The sequence below is a fragment of the Medicago truncatula genome, chromosome 2 (genome assembly GCF_003473485.1).
Source record: "Medicago truncatula cultivar Jemalong A17 chromosome 2, MtrunA17r5.0-ANR, whole genome shotgun sequence".
In the NCBI taxonomy this organism is placed as follows: Eukaryota; Viridiplantae; Streptophyta; class Magnoliopsida; order Fabales; family Fabaceae; genus Medicago; species Medicago truncatula.
In genome coordinates this window covers 22,552,626-22,575,389 of record NC_053043.1, presented here as the reverse complement: position 1 = coordinate 22,575,389, position 22,764 = coordinate 22,552,626, and the positions used below count along the sequence as shown (strand labels likewise).

General features: G+C 36.3%; 1 non-coding gene across 1 annotated transcript; it reads right to left on the bottom strand.

Annotated features, from left to right (window-relative positions):
• Nucleotides 1-398: 398 nt before the first annotated feature.
• On the bottom strand, nt 399-505 carry LOC120578757 (small nucleolar RNA R71). Its single transcript, XR_005644568.1, has one exon. It is a non-coding gene; the product is annotated as a small nucleolar RNA R71 (small nucleolar RNA).
• Nucleotides 506-22,764: the final 22,259 nt, after the last annotated feature.

Genomic DNA, 22,764 nt, shown 5'->3' with positions numbered 1-22,764 from the left:
ATAAGAAAAAGAGAGAGGCACAAAATAATACTGCTATGGCTGAACGCACTCTCAAAGAGTATGCTACTCCTTCAATGGAAGAGCCACAAGCTATTATCGTGTACCCAACGGTTGCGGGTAATAACTTCGAAATCAAGCCTGCACTACTCAATTTGGTGCAGCAAAATCAGTTTTCAGGATCACCCACTGAGGATCCAAATCTCCATATTTCTTCCTTCCTTAGACTCAGTGGCACCATAAAAGAGAACCAAGAAGCCAAAAGACTTCATCTCTTTCCCTTTTCCTTAAGGGATAGAGCTAGCGCTTGGTTCCATTCCCTAGAAGTCGGTTCCATTACTTCATGGGACGATATGAGGCGAGCATTCCTTGCACGATTTTTCCCCCCATCTAAAACCGCTAAGCTTAGAGATCAAATCACGCGTTTCAATCAAAAAGATGGGGAATCTCTCTATGAGGTGTGGGAGCGTTTCAAGGAAATGCTTAGACTTTGTCCCCACCATGGCCTAGAGAAGTGGCTTACAGTCCACACGTTTTATAATGGCTTGTCATATACCACTAAGATGTCTGTTGATGCAGCTGCAGGTGGAGCTCTAATGAACAAAAACTATACAGAGGCTTATGCTTTGATTGAAGAGATGGCTCAGAATCACTACCAATGGACCAACGAGAGAGCCGTCACCACTCCTACTCCCTCTAAGAAAGAGGCAGGTATATACGAAGTCTCTGAATATAACCACCTTGCTGCTAAGGTTGAGGCATTAACCCAAAAATTTGAAAAACTTAATGTTAATACTATCACACCTTCTTCTGCACCCCCTCCTTGTGAAGTCTATGGTATATCCGGTCATATCGGTGTTGATTGTCAGTTAGGTAGTGCTGCCAATATTGAGCAACTGAATTACGCTCAATATAACCAAGGAATGAGGCCAAATCAAAATTTTTACACAAATCCTCAAGGTTCCTATGGACAAGCAGCACCACCTGGCTATACAAACAACCAGAGAGTGGCTCTGAAATCAAGTTTGGAGATTTTGTTGGAAAATTGCATAGCCAATCAAAATAAAAACCTTCAAGAACTGAAAAACCAAACGGGATTTCTGAACGACTCTCTCTCCAAGCTCACTACCAAGGTTGATTCTATCGCCACACACACCAGAATGCTTGAGACCCAAATCTCCCAAGTAGCCCAACAAGTGGCCACCTCTTCTCAAACACCAGGAGTCTTTCCTGGTCAACCTGAAACAAACCCCAAAGCCCATGTCAATGCTATTCCTCGTGGGGGCAGTAAGTTAGAAGAGACCGTTACTAAAGCAAAAAGTGTCAAGGGAGAGAATGTTAAGCTTCTAGGTGAAAGGGATACGATAAAGAAACCGCTTGATAAGAACAAAAACCTTAACCCATTAAGGCTTACTAAGCTCAACTTGGAGGCTCAATTCGCTAAATTCTTAAACATACTTAAAAAGATTTGCATTAAGATTCCCTTTGCTGAAGCTTTGTCTCATATGCCTCTATACGCCAAGTTTTTAAAAGAAATTTTTTCAAAGAAAAGGGCTGTAGATCATAAAGAGACAATAGCTTTAACTAGGGAAAGTAGTGCAATCGTCAAGAAGCAACCCCAAAAGCTTAGAGATCCAGGTAGTTTTACCATCCCTTGTGTGATAGGGAAAGAGACCGTTGACAAAGCCTTGTGTGACTTAGGAGCCAGTGTTAGTTTGTTGCCTCTATCCCTCTTTAAAAAGATGGGAATAGGAGAGTTGAAACCTACCGAGATGATACTAAAATTGGCTGACCGCTCGGTCATCCCGATACGTTGAAGACATCCCCGTTAAGATAGAAGGGATATACATCCCAACTGACTTTGTGGTTGTTGACATCGAGGAAGACCACGATTGCCATATGATACTAGGAAGACCCTTCCTCGCCACTGCGGGTGCTATAGTTGATGTTAAGAGTGGTATGATAGTTTTTCAAGTGAGTGAAGACATGGTAGGATTTGAGTTTGAAAACATTAAGGAAGGTCCCGCCCTTTATTATTGCAATATGGTCAAAGAACATGATGTGAAAGAACGCTTTTTAGCGCCATCTACACAATACAACATCATTGACCCTTTCTAATGGACACTTTCTTTAACGTCAAGTTAATGACTATAAAGAAGCGCTTCGTGGGAGGCAACCCACGCATTTAACTGCTTTTATTTTGTTTTTGTTATTTTAAGTATTTTGTAGGTGATTGTCCGAGTAGGATTCAAGAAAACAGAAAAGTTTTGAAGCCTCGTCCTCCAGAACCTTGGCACGGCCCGTGCTCACACTGGCACGGCCGTGCCAGACCTTGACTACCCAAAATAGGCCATTGTTCCAGAATGTTGGCACGGCCCGTGCTAAGCTTGGCACGGCCGTGCCCGATATCAGGTAAGTATAATCTTACCTTTTGGCCTTCTTCTTCCTTCACTCTCAAACACAAACATCTCTCTACCTTCACCCTTCTCTCTAAAACCTCCATAACCATACAACCTCAAACCTCCACACCCCTCCTTCAAATCTCACCAATTCCCAAAATTTCTCCACCCAATCAATCCCAAACACCATTCCAATCATAACCCACCATTCAAAAACCAATTTCATCCATCCAAACAACATCACCCAAATTCGTAACCCTCATAAACCTAACCCAAAAACCAGAAATTCTTCACCAATCTCCATAACCCAACCCCTAAAACTCACTTAAACCCTCACCGCCATCACACCAAGGTCAGGGTAATGGCTTCAAAGAGAAGTGGAAAAGAGGTTGGAAGCTCATCAGGGGACCTCCCCCAAAGAAGAAAGCGCAAGTCAAGAATCATGGCATCACCTTCAGGGACAATCAGCAAAGGGATAGGTACAAAATTCTAATCTCTAAAACTCTACATCCTTGCAGGTACCCTGATAACCATGACTTGAATAAGCTAGGAATTAAAGATAATGTGTTTAATCTGCTAGAAAGGTTAGGATGGGTTGATATGTTGAGACCTATGAGAGGGTATGAAAATTTCACCTATGAATTTTTAAGTTCTATTGTTTTTACGGAAGATAGGTTGAATTTTGATAACCCTAACCATAGAGTTTATTTCCGGCTTATGAATATTGATTATGAGATGTCTCTTCAACACTTCTATGATGAGATGGGCTTCGCAAATGCGGGGTTCATCCACGACTCTTGGGATCAAAATTTAAAACCGGTTGACTATCAACCCGCCGCCTTTTGGGAGCGAATTACAGGTCTGGACCAGTTTAACACACGTGCCAACAAATCTAGCAACATTCACAACCCCGTACTTAGGTACCTTCAAAGGGTTATGGCTTGCACTATCTAGGGAAGGAGTGAATTTGGGAACACTAGGAGTGATGAACTCTTCATGCTTTGGGCTATGCTGCACAACCACCCCGTTAACACTTGTTTTTACTTGCTTGACTACCTTTCCCTTATAGGAAATAGGTCCGATAGTAGGGGAGAAATCGTAGTTGGTGGTATCATAACATACATAGCTAGGCGGATAGGCGTGAGTGAAGACCAAGGGATAAACAAGATCGAGGGTAACAATAGGCTGAACATAGAAACCCTTATCTCTATGAATTTCATAAAAACTCGAATCCCCTTTCTTTATACACTCAAGATCAATGTGCCCACTTTGATTTTATTGCCTAACCCATCTCGGACTAACATCGAGGTGGAAGAAAATTTGTTGTATGTTAATGATGACCCACAGGTGCACATAGAACAGCATAATGAAGAAGAAGAAGGTGCACAAATGCACCATGATGAGGAGCACCATGACCATGATGAAGGTGAAACAAATGAAAATGCGAGATGGGCATAGATGAATACCGAGCTCGAAAGGATAAGCACCGAGCAACAAAGGCAAGGTGTTGAATTAATGGGCACAAGGAATGATGTCCAACGGGGCAACCGCATATCCGAAGAAAACAACCAAATGCTTCGGAACATGATGCACCACTTTCACCTCCAAGGTCCTCCATATGGACCCCATTGATAAAATTGTGAGCTTTCCTCTTCCTCTCTTCCCTTCTTTCTCCTCCTTCTTCTTCTTCTTCTTCTTCTTCCTCCCCTTCTCTTTTATTTTCTTCTATCTTGAATCATTGAGGACAATGCTTCTCCTAAGTGTGGGGGGAGCCTAATAAAGTGTCATTAGTCGTAGTGTTTCCAAACTCCGTTGAACTTTATTCTTTTGTTTTGTTTTATTGTAAAAGGCATGAATAAGCAGCTTGTTTTTATTGTTTTATTATGACATAAATTTTTTGTTGTCTCTTCAATGGTCGTTACTTGTACATGAAAGTGATTTCTTGTGTTGTAAGTGTTCTTGCTATACCCATATCAAGTTTTATTGTGAAAATTCTCCAATGAGAAAAGCACCTAGTTGCAATCCTTGAGTAAGTGTATGAATAGGTATTTTAAGGAACACGTTCTAACTTTAATGGTAACCTGGACCCTTAAAAATCTTGAGAGTAAAAGTAGTATAAGTTTATGTGGGAATAATTCTAATGTGATGAAATGTGTAAACCGAAATGGGGCGGAAGGATATCACCACACGTGGAGGAAAGGATACCCTCTCACTAACTTCCTAAATGTGGTGATGACTTCTCAAATAAATTGTGCTTGAATTAAACCCTCTAAAAAGAGGAACTTCCTAAGTGAAGTAAACAAGTTGTAGCACTACTTAGGGTGATCATAGAAACTTGGAGGAAAGGATACCCCCTCACGGACTTCCAATGTGAAATGATAGCCCCTAGGCATCTACAAGCCCCCAAATGTATAAATTCATCAAGTCTATCTTAACTCTCCCACTTCTCTTATATGAAATGAAGAAAGGATTTTTCTCGGTCATTTTAGTATTAAGGTTAGAACCTGTTCCTCATAATATCTATCTTATACAGGAGCAAGAAAAGGGTTGGACTACACACACACACTCACTTGAGATTTGTTGTCGGGTTGAATAAGTTTACAAGGAATGCTTAAAGTTGTGATTAGTGTACATTGAAATGAAACCTCGAGGGAGACATAAGTTTTTATTTAAAGTGTCATATATTAATCCTTTTGTTGCTGCCATGTCTATGCCTTTTGCTTGAGAACAAGAAAAGATTCAAGTGTGGGGGAGTTTGATGAGTCATTTATTGACTATTTTAATATGCTTTTTAGTTTAGTTTTATTTAGATTTTATTTTATTTTATGTTAGTATTATTTCCTTTTTAGGATAGTTTACTTTAAATTGCATTTTATTTTATTTCAGGAATGAATATTGGATGGATTGAGTCTTGGAGCAAAAGAAAGGGACTTGGAGCCGATTGGATGCAAAAATATGAAGATTGAGAGGCAAAAATATGTCTCCCCCATGCCATAAGCTTGGCACGGCCCGTGCTAACCTTGGCACGGCCGTGCCACCCTCCAGAGTCACTTTTGCTGCTTTTGCTTAGATTTTAAGCTACTCTATTTTTAGCCCGAATGTAATAGCTTAGATTTTAAGTCGAACAAATGCTATAAATAGAGTAGCCATCCATCACAAATATTCATCTTTACTTGGAATTCAATAAGTGACAATTGCTTTTCTAATCAAAAGTTCTTTTCTTTTCCTTTATTTTCTTGTCATTTACTTTTATGCTTTCTCTCTTCTCCCCCATGTCTATGATGAACATGAGTGAGTAGACTTCTCCTTGTCTTGGGATTGTTGGATAAATCTAAATGACATAATCCTAATCAAACCAAGCTCTAAGCCTTAATCTTATGTAACCCGAATTTCTTATCTGAATTCACCGTCTTAACATGAATCAACCATTATCAAACTGTGGAAACGAAAGTGGAGGGTTTGATAATTGTTTATCCATTATTCCAAATATCAATTCATAAAACGAAAGTGGAGCTTTGATATTCGAATAAGTGAATTTAGACAAGGATTGCAAAGTCAGCGAAATAGGCTTTGCAATCTTTGAGACATATAGTTTCGATCTTCAAGGGAACTAATAACAATCAAGTCAGCGAAATAGGCTTGGTTGTTAGAGGAACCAAAATCTAATAGTAATCAAGTCAGCGAAATAGGCTTGGTTGCTAGAGGAACATAAGAGAAACTGTCTTGAGAAATTAGGTCTAACATAACATTATAAGCTTATAGTTTTGGTTTGAGAAGGACTTGTTATTTAGATGAAACCAACGATCCCAAGGCTCTTTTTATTATATTAATTTTCAACCGTTAGAAAACCCCCAACTTACAATTCTCTTCTCTTCTAATCATCTCTAAAGGTTAATTGAATTAAACTACTCCCTGTCGGAACGATACTCTTTTAATACTACTTCGGTAAGACCGTGCACTTGCAGTTTTATCTCATCAGTCCCTCAGCATGATTCATGGAGTACCCATCAATCAACTTTATAGTCATCCTGTTACGGACAACGTTTGAATGGTGACAAAGCACTCGACTCCAACATCTAGGGTACATAGTGTTTTCAGGTCGAAGGGTGGAATACACCACTATCACTATGATAATATCTTATGACACTTTTCATAAATTTTACTATGTAGTATTCTCATGGCGGATCAATCCAATATAAATATTACTCCTAATATTTATATCTATGTGAAGACTTGATAACTCTTTTCATAACTCTTTATCCATGATCTGTGAGATGTGATCATCAGTCTACCTACATAATAGTCTCTATGCTTTAATGATATCCATGAAACTTTCTACAATCAATCACATCTTAAAGGTATTCATAATACCATCCATGTCAGTTTTCTACAAGAAAACTCACATTCATATGAGTCATACTCATTTGGATGATATAACCAATATCCATATATGGTCTGTGTACATGGATTCTTTATAAGATCTCATGGCATCTAGCCACTTCTCAAAATCAAGCCATTTACGACCTTCTAGTAAGTCATGTGCTCATCTTCCATGAGCATCATATCACCTTGTTGAGTCATGACAAAATCATGTTTCTCAGTGTTATGACATATCAAACTCATCTAGATCATGTGCTACTCGAACTAGCGATTTACCAACAACCCTTTGTTGAATCAATTCATGTTCCATTCTTAGATAAACATGTATTTTGTGGTACTTGACTTAATTCAAGTTCTACATCACTCCCACTGGCTCTTGCAAAGCCATACTCCTTGAAAAGGAATACTCCAGTTCTAGCGACAAACAACTTTTGTCAAGGAAGAAGATGTAGAAATAGTATCCTCTAGTTTCCTAAGGGAACCTCCACAAGTATACATTCATTTAATTTGAAGTTTAGTTTATCTAGTAAACCATATAACCTCAAATTATCATAAAGTCAAAAATAGGTACTCTTACCTCCATATCTAATATGGTGCATTTATAATTACTCAATTAGAACTTGTTATGGGTGCAGAATAACTGTAATTTAATTAATTTTGAGAGTCTTTGAGTTATAATCAAACTATTTTAGATCGAGTCATGTCAAAAATGAAACGATATAAATAATCATTATACTCATTAATCAAGCATTTACCATCACGACTTACTCGTATAGTCTTTATACTTTTCAAACTTATTCCTTTTACTTCATTGTTAAAATCTTTGAACAATTTCAAAGTTTTTTTGAATCGTGTCAAATACACTTTTCTATTCTACTAAATGATTTAGTAATGTTAGATGAAGTAATAGAAACAATATCTAGCAAATATGTTTAGTTCTCCATATACATCTCATATGTATATAAACTCAAATAAATTACGTGTCCTTTCACCTTTGTTGGTGCACGGTATACTAATCTATTTTGAAAGGTGGGACTTACATCCTTCAAATGATATAAAATCAAATGAGTCTAATAGTCCATATCCATGGATTTTAGAAATGTGATTCACACTTGTTTGTACTAAACAGTGATGCCAATGATAAGGTTCTAATCTCATTTGATCCTTTTCTCATAAGTTATAGACCAGCTTATCAAGATCATGGAACTCAATTCCATTACTTGATTAGCACACTTGTATAGAAAACATTATTTGGATAATAGGACAACATTTGTCTTTTTATTCAACTACACAATCATTCTCTTGTCAATACAAGATTTATGATTTAATGCTTCTATTTTATATGGAATTTAATAACAATTATTTTGTTCCATATTAAGTTAAATTTAAGTCCAAGCATTATCTCCTATGTCAATGAAACAATTTGTCTCATTCTAGACGTAAGTGGACTTTGCTTATAGTTAATGTCCCGCTTCTTTAAAACTCTATATTTCAACAAGAATGATATTAACCATCAAGTATCATATACTTATGATGCATAAGTAGAAACTTTAACTTTCTATAACTATATGAGTAAATAAGAAGTCTTACTTCTATTTTGACTCTTTCATAACATTAACAATTTTTCTCATTCTTAAGAATAATTCTTAATTTTGTACCGATTCAGAAACTCCTTTTTCAGTATTTTGTTCTTTATAAGAACATTTAACAGTATAATAAAAATGTATATGCCGAAGAAATTCTAAATACAGAAAATAAATAAAAAATGTATCATGATTTAAAAACATAATTAATTAGGTCTTTAATTAAATATGTTCCCACTATTTTACTCAATTCAAATGACCTTCAACATTTGAATCGGAAGATTTTATTGGAAGATTTTCTATTGGGTTGAAATCCATATTTCACCTTGTTTTAAGTCAACGGGGGCTGTACTCAAAACTTAGTTATTTAGGTAGGAACTCCTTCCAATTGTATCTCATACAACTTTCAAATCATTTGAGTGAATAACTCCTTACTCTAATCTATCATATAGATGTTCCCAAACATTGCTTCTAAATTTATTTTAATCATATTAAAATAATTTAGTTAAGTTGGACCCAAAGAATAACAGTTGGGTAAATGGAATTACCGCACCGCAACTTACTAGTATAGAAAGTGCACCTCGCGAAGGCGAAACCTACACATTTCGATATTAGTCTTGAAGGGTGTCATCCTTTGGAAAGCAATTAACTTAATATTCTTTTGAAGTAAATATATATATATATATATATATATATATATATATTTTAATCTTATTAAAATAATATAGTTAAGTTAGATCCAAAAGACAGTCGGTAAATAGAATTATCGCAACACAACTTACTAGTATAGAAAGTGCAACTCGCGGAGGCGAAACCTACACATTTCGATATTAGTCTTAAAGTGTGTTATACTATGGAAAATAATTTATTTCATATTATATTTGAAGGATTTTAATTAAGTTGATCTCATTGACATGCGTATCTTATACACACATCTAATATTATACATGACATTCATGTTCATAGATAGCAAGTATATATAAAATATTTAAAATATACATGCACTAATCTAAACACACATTTCATGCATCACATACATAAAATAATAAACTAGGTAGTATGGTTATGACCTCCTAACGTGTAAGAATTAAATAAACTACTTTATTACAATTCTTTGACCCACGAGCAAGCTTCAAAAGTTTCTCCATCGAAATCATCTTTTGGCGTTGTCTTCTCTTCAACTTGAGCATTTACATTATTTAACATTTAAATAAAATAAATAAAAGCAAATCACAACACACAAGTCGTATTTAAATAAAATAAATCACGACACGCAGGCCGTATTTAAATAAAATAAACTATGACACGCATGTCATATTTAAATAAATAAACATACGCCAAAAACTAAGGTCATAACCATATACCATAAAATAAATAATAATAACTATTTATAATTATTTAAACAATTTTAGAATTAGTCAAAATTTGGAAATAATATTTTGACCGAGATATACGTCATATAAAATTGATTCATATATATGTATATATATATTCCTTTTGAAACTATTTTCAAAATCAATCGGGTCATAAATAAAATTAAAATATGCAAATATTAGGATCGAATCCAAAAGATCATATATGATATTGAAACTTTTTCAAAATCATGATCCTTTTAAATTAGAAACAAATTAGGATCATTTATTACCTTTTCAAACTACTTTTGAAAGACAATCCAAAATGTAGAATTTTTATTTACTTAATTATAGTAATATTGACACTCAATAATTATTATAATCAAAATCTGCTTTCTTTGGGCGACCAATTTGTTTCAAAAACAAATTATGGTACTGTAACTAAGCCAATATTTTATTACCAAATTCAAAAATCATATCTAATTTTGAAACTCTTTCAAAATCATGATCGTTTTAAATTTGAAATAAATTAAACTAAAGATATGAAAATCTTTAATTACCAAATTCAAAAAATCATATATGATATTGAAACCCTTTCAAAATCACGATATTTTAAATTTACTACCTTTCACAAATTGAATAAATTAATTAAAAATAAACAATTTCAAGAATTGCTTGTTTAGCATGAACAACCGGACCTTTGATGCTTCACCAGATTCGGATATCAAAGCTCAATCTCACGAATTGTTCAACAGATGAAAGCGTCTCAGAGTAGACAGAAGAGTTATCATGATAAGAGGAGGAAGGATATAGACTTTCAAGTTGGGGATCATGTGTTTTTAAGGGTGAATCCTGTGACCGGTGTTTGTCGTGCTTTGAAGTGTAGGAAGTTGACTCCTCGTTTTATTGGACCGTTTGATGTTATTGAAAAGGTGGGGTTGTAGCGTATCGGAGTGTGTTACCACCGTCTTTGTTGAATCTTCATGATGTGTTTCGTGTGTCTTAGTTGAGGAAGTATGTGCATGATGCGTCTCATGTGATTCAAGTGGATGATGTGGAAGTAAGAGATAATTTGACCGTTGAGACTTGGCCGGTTAGGATTGAGGATCGTGAGTTGATGCGTTTGCATGGCAAGGAGATTGTTTTGGTCAAAGTGATTTGGGTTGGACCAACTGGTGAGAGCGCCACTTGAGAATCGGAGAATAGGATGAAGGTTTCGTATCTGGAGTTGTTTCCTTCAGGTAATTTTCGAGGGCGAAAATTCTTTTTAGCGGGTGAGAGTTGTAACAGCCATATTTTTAGCTAGATTATTTTAATTACTTTTATTATGTGTTTTATGTGTTTGTGTGTGATTATTCATCATTGGGTGCATTTTCATGGGTTCCGTGTTATAAGGGTATTTTAGTCATTTTAGACTTAAGGGTATTTTGGTCATTTTGTGAGAACGGGTAAAATTATAATTTTGGTGGGAATTACTTTTAGTGATTGGTGAGAATAGTTATTTCATTAAGTTACTAGAGTAAATTGAGATTTCACCGTTTAGTGACCGTTAATGACATTTTACCGTTATTAGTTAAATATCGTTTGAAGTGTAGAAATATTTTTGGTTTGAATAGAAATGGGTTAAGCCCACTAGAAACTAGGTTAAGCCGATTAAGGGTCATACCTAAGGAGTTTTTTTAGGAAAATATCACTTCATTCATTTCATAAGATATTTTCTAGAGAGAGGTAGAGAGCGAAAGTGGGAGAAGAGAAGAACAAGGGTTAGAGAGAAGAACTTGAAGAATTAAGGATTGGAGTGAACTTAGGAGCTAAATTGAAGCCTAAGTTGGGATTAATCTCCATCTAAGGTAAGCGGGTTAGTCTTTATCATAATCATTTAGGTAATTCTTTTTCTCTTGTTCTATGCATAATTGATTATGAGAATAATTGATTATCATGAACCCAATCTTTGAAATTAGTGCTTATGTGGTAGAGATATGTTTGAATATGTTAATTTGATTTTAAATGAATTGTTGATGGTGAAATTGCAAGTTCACGATGTATGAAAATGGGTAGTTTGTAAATTATGCTCAATTGGTGAGTTATGCATGGTTGTTGATGAATTGTGATAAGTTTCATGATCAATAGATGTTGTTGTTGTTAAGTGATGTTTTGGATGCTAATTCATGGCTTGGGTATGCATGATTCATAATATGTTGTTGTGAAATAAGTTGTTGTTGTTGGTTTGGTGGAAATGGATACTTATATGTTTTGCTCAATTGTTAGATTGATATATTGTGTTGTTGAATTATGGTTGAATTAATGTCTAAATGAAATGTTGTTGAAGTAGATATGTTGTTGTTGTTGAATGATATCATGAGTATTCCATTTTATGAAATAAGTTGTTTGTATTGGTGAAATTGTGCTAGATGTTCAAGTGAAATTTGATATACAAAGTTGTTGATTGAGTTGTCTGTGTGGTTGGATGAGTTAAACTTGATGGGATTTCTGTTTTTAGGTTGTAGTTGTGATAGTCGAGTCGTTTTGGGAGAAAACGGGAGTTTCGGGTGAAAATTCAATTGTTAACCGTTTTAGAAAAATGAGTGTTGTGTAAGGCTTTGGAAAATGAATTTGGAAATTTTGAAACTTTAATTTTTATGTACATTAAGATTGGGCTAAGTGTCAGGAGCGTGTAGGCGAAAACGGCATCGAAAACGGGTTAACGGTTTGGTTTTTACGCGCGTAAACGTGAAAATTAGAAAATCTGATGTTGTCTGTCAGGCAGAAATCGGGCTACGATTTTATTCATCGGGCTACGATTTTGACCAGGTCTTGGGGTGTTTCAGCTCGAAAAACATCGTACTACGATGGGGAAAAATCGGACTACGATTTTGCCTGATCATAAACTTTTAAAATGCATTTTTCTTCAACCAAATTGTTTCCAAACTTATTTTTAAGTGTAAGGACTTTATCCTAATCATCTAGGGGTGTTTTTACGAAAGAATTAACCTTGTGAAAAAGGGGTCTAGTAAATCTTTGTGTCGGTTTATCTTGAGATTTATCCATGTTGGCCGGTGGCCACTTGATATGGTTTTTGATCGGAAATGTTTCTTGAGCCAATTGTCTTATGAATTGTTGTGACCAATTCTTGTATGACTAAGTGAAGTTGTATGAATGAATGATTGTATTTTGGATATGATATTTATCGTGAGATGTGTATGCTATCTTTACTTAGGATGTAAGAAATGTTTGAATGGATGAAACTATATTGTGATAGTTGATGTTGAATGACATTGTTGATTATTGATAATCATGTTGATGTATGATGAATCATAGATGTTGAATATGATATTTATCATTAGATGTTGTTTTCCCTCTTACTTGGAAGATGAGAATACTTGAATGGTGAAACTATATGTGATAGTTGATGTTGGATAACATTGTTGATTATTGATAATCATGTTAATGTGTAATTGTGAATACTATGATTTATTTGTGCATGTGCATGTTTTCTTGATAATGCAAATGATGTGGACATGAACAATATAATTGGGTGTTGTCCTATATATTGTGGAGAAAATTGTGGATTGTTGTCGCATTATCGAGTCCTTATACATGTCCATGTATCATAATCGAGATGAAATGATGTTTTATTCATTATTGGGCTCCGGCCTAGCAGAGATCTTTTGAGGTCTAGTTTTAGGGCTTCGGCCTGGCAGAGATCTAGATACGATGTTTTATTCGTTATAGGGTTTCGGCCTTGCAGAGATCTTTTGAGATCTGGATTTGAGTGACGACCCTTTTTGGAGATTTGATACCACATGCATATATGTGGCGATAGGTGCATATCATGACATGAGTCTTTTTGATATATGTGATTGGTGATTGTGAATGAATATTTGTCAATTGATAATTGTTCATATGATTGATGATTATTGATGTGAGATATTGGGATGTGATGTAAGTATTAATGTGTGATTATTATTGATCAAATGCATGATGTTTATATTGAAATATTCATGTTAAATGTTATTTGGATTATGATAATGTAATACTAACCCCCAGTGGTTTTAACCGCCTACCTGTCTGTATGGATGGGTAGACGTTGTGCAGGAGTAGTGCTTGCTGAGTTTGTGCTTGGTGATATCAGGAGCTTTCTTCGATATCGATGTTGAGTCGGCTCTGATCTAGGCTTGTTGTGTCGGTCTAGATTAGGTTATTCTAGGATTTTGTTATGTTGGAGATTATCCGTTTGTTGAGATTTTTGAGATGCATCTATGTGATGTAATTTATTTATTCACGACATGTACATATTTGGATTACTCTGGTTTATATTCCGTTGCAACTGTTGGGGTTTATATACATGTTTATTGAATTTTGAATTTTGAATGTGGCCTAGCCTCTATTTCTTGAATAAATGTATTATTCGCATGTTTAATTGCTTTAATAGAAATAGGAGTGTTGCATATGTGACGTGCACTTTGGTTTGCAGGTTTTGACATTACTTCTTTTTAGATCTTTTCCTCATAGATCGTTAAGTGCTCAACCCATGGAGGTAGGCTCTGATGCCAATTGAAGTAGATGAAATAGTCACAAGGAAGGGGGGGGTTGACTTGTGACCCTTTAAAAATTAAAGCTGTAACTTAAAATTGATTCTCAAGTTGAAACATGGAATGGTTAAGTTAAAAGCAGACTTCAGAACGTTCTAATGTATTAGTGCAAATACAGTTTAATAAAGTAAATGTGTTTGTGTGTGTTGTGTATGCAATATGTAAAGAGTATAGGGAAGAGAGAATCAACACGCAGAGATTTTATAGTGGTTCCCCCAATGTGGGTTAGTCCACTCCTCACAATCTTGTAAGAGTTTCCACTATGATGCTTGAGATAACCTCTCAAATCCTGCACCTTACAATCCTTGTTCACCTGAACAATTACAACAACTGTATTCTCTAAGCCTCAGCAGGCTTGCACCTTGTTGCTAAGTTAACCACTTAGACTTTTACAAACTCAGCTCAAACTAACACTTTAGTACCCCTAAAGCTATATGAGATTTGTTTTTCTTCTTGCTAAGTTACCCACTTATACTTTTACAACCTTTGCTCAAACTAACACTTAATACCCCTAAAGCTAGATGAGACTTTGTTACAATTTGTATGGAGGTTGACTGTTTGTGAATCAAATAGAAAAGGAAGAAGAAGAAGAAGTTATCTTTAAGAGAGAGAGAGAGAGATAACAAGGAGTATTGATGTGCACTAAGGAAACAAGAGCCTTAGAGATTGATCAATTTCAATTGCAAGAGCTTCAAACAAAATCAAGTTGTTTTCTTGTATGCTTTGCAATGGTGCAAGTTTTGCTAAGGCCATGATCTCTATTTATAGAGTCTTTGGGCTCATATAGCCGTTGTAGGGTGTCCAATGGTGTTATGCCATGTGTCCTAGGTCTCACAAGCTTTTACTTGAAATTCTAGGAAAACATTCTGATCTCTGATGAACATCAGAATGTTGTTGTGTTCATGATGATCTTCATCTGGGTTCATCATGATCTTCATCAGGGTTCATCATGATGAATGAACACATGAATTTCTGGGCGTGTCATATGCTTTTCATATGAATTTCTTGGCAATAACCAAAGTATGGGCTTTTCCATAAACATCATAATGTTACTTTCCCAGATTTTCCTTCGGACCGGTGCAGGAAAGATCTAGTGGGATTCTGCATCTTCATGCCCATGCTTTGAGGGATTGTGTGGTCCTTGTACTGCACCAACTCCCATACGTGTCTATCTCTTGTTGATAAAGACATATTTCTTTTGCTTTTTGTTTTTCACCTACTGTACTGTTCATAAAGTAAGCATGTGCTGAGCTGAACATTCTGACCATCAGAATGTTCCATCTGTTTCATTTGGGATGATTTGTAAGAATACCAATTGATGTAATCAAATCCTAATAGTGAAACAATAATGAAGAGCAGTGATTTTAACATCTAGGATGATATTCCCTTGTGGAATATTCCTAGTACAACAATGTTCATATTCTTAAATGAACATTGAATATCCTTTTTGACATAATCCTTGTATATGCCTTTATTGCTTGATTGATCCATGCAAATGTACTTTCCTAGACATATATCCATGTCACATGTGCCTTGCACGACCTTGATCAAAGTTCTGACCTCTATGTTAGATCATGAATTCAAATGTCCTTTGATTTCTTGATTCTTGGTATGATTTAAACCTTGTTCCTGTCTTAGTAAAACACTCAAGAGCACAAGTTAAATACCAAGGAATTAATCAATGTCCATTAATTCTATAATCATATTGTTTTATTATCTTTAAAATTAATTAGGGATTTTGCCTCCACATAACCATGTTCATATCAATTGTTTTAGTAAGACAGTGCATTTTTCTTCTGCTGAGGAAGAGAGTAAAGCTGAGTTCTTGACTACTAAACAGCTGAAGCAGCTAGAATGTGATGGGATCTTAATGTTTTCTTTAATGGCATATTTGTCTGTAGAGAACCAGGATGTGATTGATAGGCTGCCAATTGTGTGTGAATTTCCATAAGTTTTCCCTGATGAAATTCCTGATGTGCCGCCAGAGAGGGAGGTTGAATTTTCAATTGATCTTGTTCCGGGTACGAAGCCTATGTCGAGTGTTGCAAGTGTTGAAGGAAAAGAAGGTGTATGCCAAGTTGTCCAAATGTGAATTCTGGTTAAGTGAAGTAAGTTTTCTTGGCCATATTATTTCTGGTAGTGGTATTGCAGTAGACCCATCAAAAGTTGATGCAATATCACAATGGGAGACTTCAAAGTCAGTTACAGAGATTAGAAGTTTTATGGGTTTGGCTGGTTATTACCGCAGATTTATAGAAGGATTTTCGAAGTTGGCACTTCCATTGACTCAGTTGACCTGTAAAGGTAAAACTTTTGTGTGGGATGCTCAGTGCGAGAATAGTTTCAATGAGTTGAAGCAACGGTTAACGACGGCTCCAATTTTAATTTTACCGAACCTATATGAACCTTTTGTTGTATATTCTGATGCGTCCAAGTTGGGCTTAGGTGGTGTGCTTATGCAAGATGGTAAGGTGGTAGCTGTGGTTTAAAGACAGTTGAAAATTCATGAGCGAAATTATCCTACGCATGATTTGGAGTTGGTTGCTGTGGTTTTTGTGTTGAAAATTTGGAGGCATTATTTGTATGGCTCCAGATTTGAAGTGTTTAGTGACCACAAGAGTTTGAAATATTTATTAGATCAAAAGGAATTGAATATGAGGCAGCGAAGGTGGCTTGAATTGTTGAAGGACTATGATTTTGGTTTGAATTATCATCCAGGTAAAGCTAATGTTGTTGCATGAGTAGGAAGACGTTGCATATGTCTGCTATGATGGTTAAAGAGTTTGAGTTGCTTGAACAGTTTAGAGACTTGAGTCTAGTTTGTGAGCTGTTGCCTCAGAGTGTGAAGTTGGGTATGTTGAAGATCAACAGTGAGTTCTTGAACAATATTAAAGAAGCGCAGAAAGTTGATGTTAAGTTTGTGGACTTGTTGGTTGCTAGTAATCAAACTGAAGATGGTGACTTCAAGGTTGATGATCAAGGTGTGTTGAGATTCCGAGGCAGAATTTGTATTCCTGATAATGGTGAGTTGAAAAAGTTGATTTTAGAAGAAAGTCACAAAAGTAGCTTAAGTATTCATCCGGGAGCTACAAAGATGTATAATGACTTGAAGAAATTGTTTTGGTGGTCCGGATTGAAACGTGATGTTGCACAGTTTGTATATGCTTGTTTGATTTGTCAGAAATCTAAAGTTGAACATCAGAAGCCTGCTGGGTTGTTGACACCGTTAGATGTGCCGAAGTGGAAATGGGATAGTATTCCATGGATTTTGTAACAAGTTTACCGAATACTCCAAGAGGGCATGATACCATTTGGGTGGTTGTAGATAGATTGACGAAGTCGACGCAATTTATTCCAATCAATATTAGTTTTATGGTGGCTCATTTGGCGGAGATTTATATTCGTGAAATTGTGTAGTTGCATGGTGTTCCGTCGAGCATTGTGTCAGATTGAGATCCAAGATTTACTTCTAGATTTTGGAAAAGTTTGCAAGAGGCGTTGGGATCTAAGTTGAGGTTGAGTTCGGCTTATCATCCGTAAACAGATGGTCAGTCGGAGAGAATGATTCAGTCGTTAGAGGATTTGTTGAGAGTTTGTGTACTTAAGCAAGGTGGGACTTGGGATAGTCATCTACCGTTGATAGAGTTCACGTACAACAACAGTTATCATTCTAGTATTTGGATGACACCATTCGAAGCTTTGCATGGTCGGAGGTGCAGAACTCCGTTCTGTTGGTTTGAGTCGGGTGAAAGTGTAGTGTTGGGACCGGATATTGTTCACCAGACTACAGAAAAGGTTAAGCTAATAAGAGAGAAGATGAAAGCGTCGCAGAGTCGACAGAAGACTTATCACGACAAACGTAGGAAAGATCTTGAATTTCAAGCAGGAGACCATGTGTTTCTAAGAGTCACTCCTGTGACAGGTGTTGGTCGTGCTTTGAAATCGAAGAAGTTGACGCTGAGGTTTATTGGCTCGTATCAGATATCGGAAAGAGTTGGAACAGTGGCATATAGAGTGGGTTTGCCACCACATCTTTCGAATTTGCATGATGTGTTTCATGTGTCGCAACTTCGGAAGTATGTATCGGATCCATCACATGTGATTCCAAGGGATGATGTGCAAGTTAGAGATAACCTTACAGTTGAGATCTTACCATTGAGGATTGAAGGTCGTGAAGCGAAGAAGTTGAGAGGCAAGGAGATATCTCTAGTGAAAGTTGTTTGGGGAGGAGCAACTGGTGAGAGTTTGACGTGGGAGTTGGAGAGTAAGATGCTGGAGTCTTATCCAGAGTTGTTTGATTGAGGTATATTTTCGAGGATGAAAATTCCTAAGTTGGGGAGAGTTGTAACGCCCTATTTATTCATTTAAATATTTTGGTTGATTTTTTGTCTTCTATATGACTTATATGAATTATGTTGATTTTGTGGTGTGTTGTATTTTATTAAATATTTTATTTTTATTATTTATTAGAATATATGAGAATTAGAAATAATTGGAGTTTAGGGGCTGAATTAGAAATAAGGAGAGTTGTGTGGGGTTAATTAAAATAAATGGGAGTTAAGGTAAGGAGTTAAGGAATTGAGAAGTCAGAAAAACATTTAACGTGAAAACAAGCTTTGGGGGAGAAAAAGGGAGAAGAGCCAAGTGAAGAATTGGAGAGATCGTAGAGCTTTGTTCGTCAGAATTAAGGTAAGGGTGAGGCTAACTTCCAATAATCATAGTGTATGTAGATTCTGAAATTGATTTAACATGAGGGTTGTGCTTAATTTTGGGAATTGGGAATTAGGTTTACATTGTTGATTTTGATTAGAAAAATGTAGAAACCATGGCAATTGTGTTAGATTGTGTTCAGGTCTTAGGAAGAATCGTATAACACTTCTGTAATAAGTTTTGGGGATTGAATTGGGGAAAATTGGGACTTTTGGTGAAAAACTGCAGAATTCACGTAGTCAGACCTAACGCAACTTGCCATGGCGAGTAAGCTGACTCGCTTGGCGAGGAAGCCCATCATCGCTCGCCTAGCGAGTACCTGAGGGAGAAATCATGATTTTTTCAAAATGTTGTTTTAGGACGTGTGTTGGATGGTTTTGAGTGCCTAGACATGTATGGAGAGGGCTGGGCAAGTTTTTGTATCAAAAAGGGAATTAGGGAGCTTAAAAATGGGGATTTAGTGTGAAAAATGTCAAAACTCCCGAGAGCAGCTATTTTCTGCTCACCATCGCGAGTTGCCCATTTCCTTGAGCTCGCCATAGCGAGCAGTGCACTCGCCCGACAAGTTGCATAGTGGCTGAAGCCGCATCTGTATTTCGTGTACCTTGTAGTGTGTTATACCCTGATTTTGGACCTAAAAATACCCATTCAAATTTATTTTCTACTACTGATAATTGTCAAATTACTGTTGTTTTACTCTGAACCTTTACTTTGTTTCATCTGCACCTTTCACTGTCTCTGTCTCAAAGTATTTTCAATCATGATTTCGTCCAAAGTGTCTTTCAAAGTGTCTTTCTTGCATTTTATTTCAAAGCATCTGCAAAAAATCATACAAAAGGGTATTTTGGTCATTTCCTGCAGTGGAACCCATTTTTGTCCCTGTATTTGTCTCTAAGTCTTTTCAATTCGACTGTATAAATCATTGTTAAGTCTTTGTAAAAAAAACCCATTTCAAAATTGCATTTGAGTCAGTTTAGTCCCTAGGGGCATTTTGGTCTTTTCCTGTTGAAATTTCGACAGAGAGGTATTTTAAAAACACCTCATTTTTGTAATTGGTTCATTTTAGTCCTTATGTCAGATTCTCTGTCAAAATCTTGTGAGCCAATGATATCGGTCAATTTCTACCTTTCAAATCGAATCGACGTCAAGTCAATTTCAATCTATATTTTGTCAAAAAAACTAATCCCCAGTGAATTTGTTTCTGTTCGGTCAAGTGGCTAGTTCAAGTCCAAGAACATCTTGTACCTGTCTATTTGTTTCTGTTCGGTCAAGTGGCTAGTTCAAGTCCAAGAACAGCTTGTACTTGTCTATTTGTTTATGTTCGGTCAAGTGGCTAGTTCAAATCCAAGAGCAGCTTGCACCTGTCTGTTTGCCTTTGTTTCCGGTGGAGTAACCAGTTCGCATCCAAGAACAAACTCGCACCTGTCTATTTTGCCTTTATTTTCGGTCGAGTGACCAGTTCGAATCCAAGAACAACTCGTACCTGTCTATTTTTCCATGTCCCAAGTCGAGTAACCAGTTCGCATCCAAGAACAGCTCGTACCTGTCTATGTGTCTATGATTTTGGTCGAGTGACCAGTTCAGATCCAAGAACAATTCGTACCTGTCTATTTGCCTTTATCCCCGGTTAAGTGCCCAGTTCAATCCAGAAGCAGCTTGTACCCGTCAATTTGCTTCTAAGTTTCCTGTCTACCCTGTTATCTTGCCAATGTGTACCAGTCCCGCAATGGATACAACATCTTTTGTTAGTTCCAACTCTCGTTTGTCTTGCATTCATAATTCAAATGTTGCATGACATTCATGATATTTGAAAATGTGCAAGCGTATTTTTACATCCAAAAAACAGTGCAAATGTTGATATTTAATTGTCTTCGTCCCGTCAAGCCAAAGACTCCGTCTCTTGACCCTCCGGACCAAGAAACTTAAATAGGGGCAGCTGTTATACCCTGATTTTGGACCTAAAAATACTCATTCAAATTTATTTTCTACTACTGATAATTGTCAAATTACTGTTGTTTTACTCTGAACCTTTACTTTGTTTCATCTGCACCTTTTACTGTCTCTGTCTCAAAGTATTTTCAATCATGATTTCGTCTTTGATTTTCTTGCATAAAACCATCCAAAATGTCTTTCTTGCATTTTATTTCAAAGCATCTGCAAAAAATCATACAAAAGGGTATTTTGGTCATTTCCTGCAGTGGAACCCATTTTTGTCCCTGTATTTGTCTCTAAGTCTTTTCAATTCGACTGTATAAATCATTGTTAAGTCTTTGTAAAGAAAACCCATTTCAAAATTGCATTTGAGTCAGTTTACTCCCTAGGGGCATTTTGATCTTTTCCTGTTGAAATTTCGACAGAGAGGTATTTTAAAAACACCTCATTTTTGTAATTGGTTCATTTTAGTCCTTTTGTTGATTTTATTCTAGGTTTCTCTTTACGTTTTGTCCAATTTACCAATTTTAGTCTAATTTTATTTTAATTGCATTTTAGTCCCTGAAACAGTTTCTAAAATTGCATTTTAGTCCAATACTTTTTAAAATTGCATTTTTAGGTCCTTTTTTGGAAATTGCAGTCCAGTCCTTCAATTTTCTTATTTTGCAGAAAGGTCCTCAAGTCCAAATGGTACAAGGCCGAGTTTGTTATGTCCAAATTACAGGTGTCACCATTAAATTGGTCCAGGATCACACTTGGCAGCCTATAAAAGGTGCATTCACTGCACAAGTCAGAAGGGGAGAGCCACACAATACACACCACATCACAAACAGAGAGAAATTTCTCTCTCTTTTCAGTTAGGATCAAAATCCAAAATCACCAAGAACGTGAAGAACAAACTCAAACCCTAAATTTCCAGAATCACAATTCAATACCAAATTCAACGAATTCCTCACAATTCTCAGTGATTCATTGCTGAATCTTCATCATCGAATTGGTTTCTCTGCAGTTCAGGGTGCGAATTCGTCACTGGAAGTGACAAACTCCAGCACCGATCACAGAGAATCAGTGAGAAGAAGAAGAGAAAGAAGACGAAGAAGATTGAACCGGTGAAGAAGAAGAAGAAATCAAATCAGTGAAGAAACACCGATTTATTTTCGGTTTCAAAGCAAGAAATCAAAAAACAGGATCAGACTCAAGTTTTTCCGAAGATTCCAGTTCGAATCTCCGATTAAAACCTCAGGTAACACATAAACTTCATCTTTCTTTCTCAAAAAGCATCAACAAGAAAGAATCAATGTAGATCCATGGGAGTTTAAAGTGTTTCTTTCAAAAATTTAAAAACCTAAAAATATTTTTGAAAACCGTAAATAAATCTTTCGATCTACAAAGATTCAAGCCTTGCATGCAAAATCCAGTGGTAGATTCATGTTTAGAACGTAAAAACGAGTTGATTGATGTAGGATTCATGATTTTCTGGTGAGGTTAGGGCTCGCCGGAATTTGGAATTCACGGCGAAGTCGATGAAGATTCTGATGAATCTTCATCTTCTCCGGCCGTCTCCTTCCAGAAACCGGCGAAGAGAAGAGAGGAGACGAGAGGCTAGTGAGAGAGCGAGGGAGTTAGAGAGAGAAAGGAGTATTGCAAATAAAATAAACCGGTGTCTTTACATATATATAGGCCAGTGAACCGGACCGGTCCAAAACCGGTCCATTTCCCTTCGATCCTGGCCGTTTGATCTAGGGTTTGATTCCCTAGATCCATCCTGTGGTTCCTGTGCACCCAGGCTTTTAGGCGTTGGGCTTGGGCCTCTGTCTTT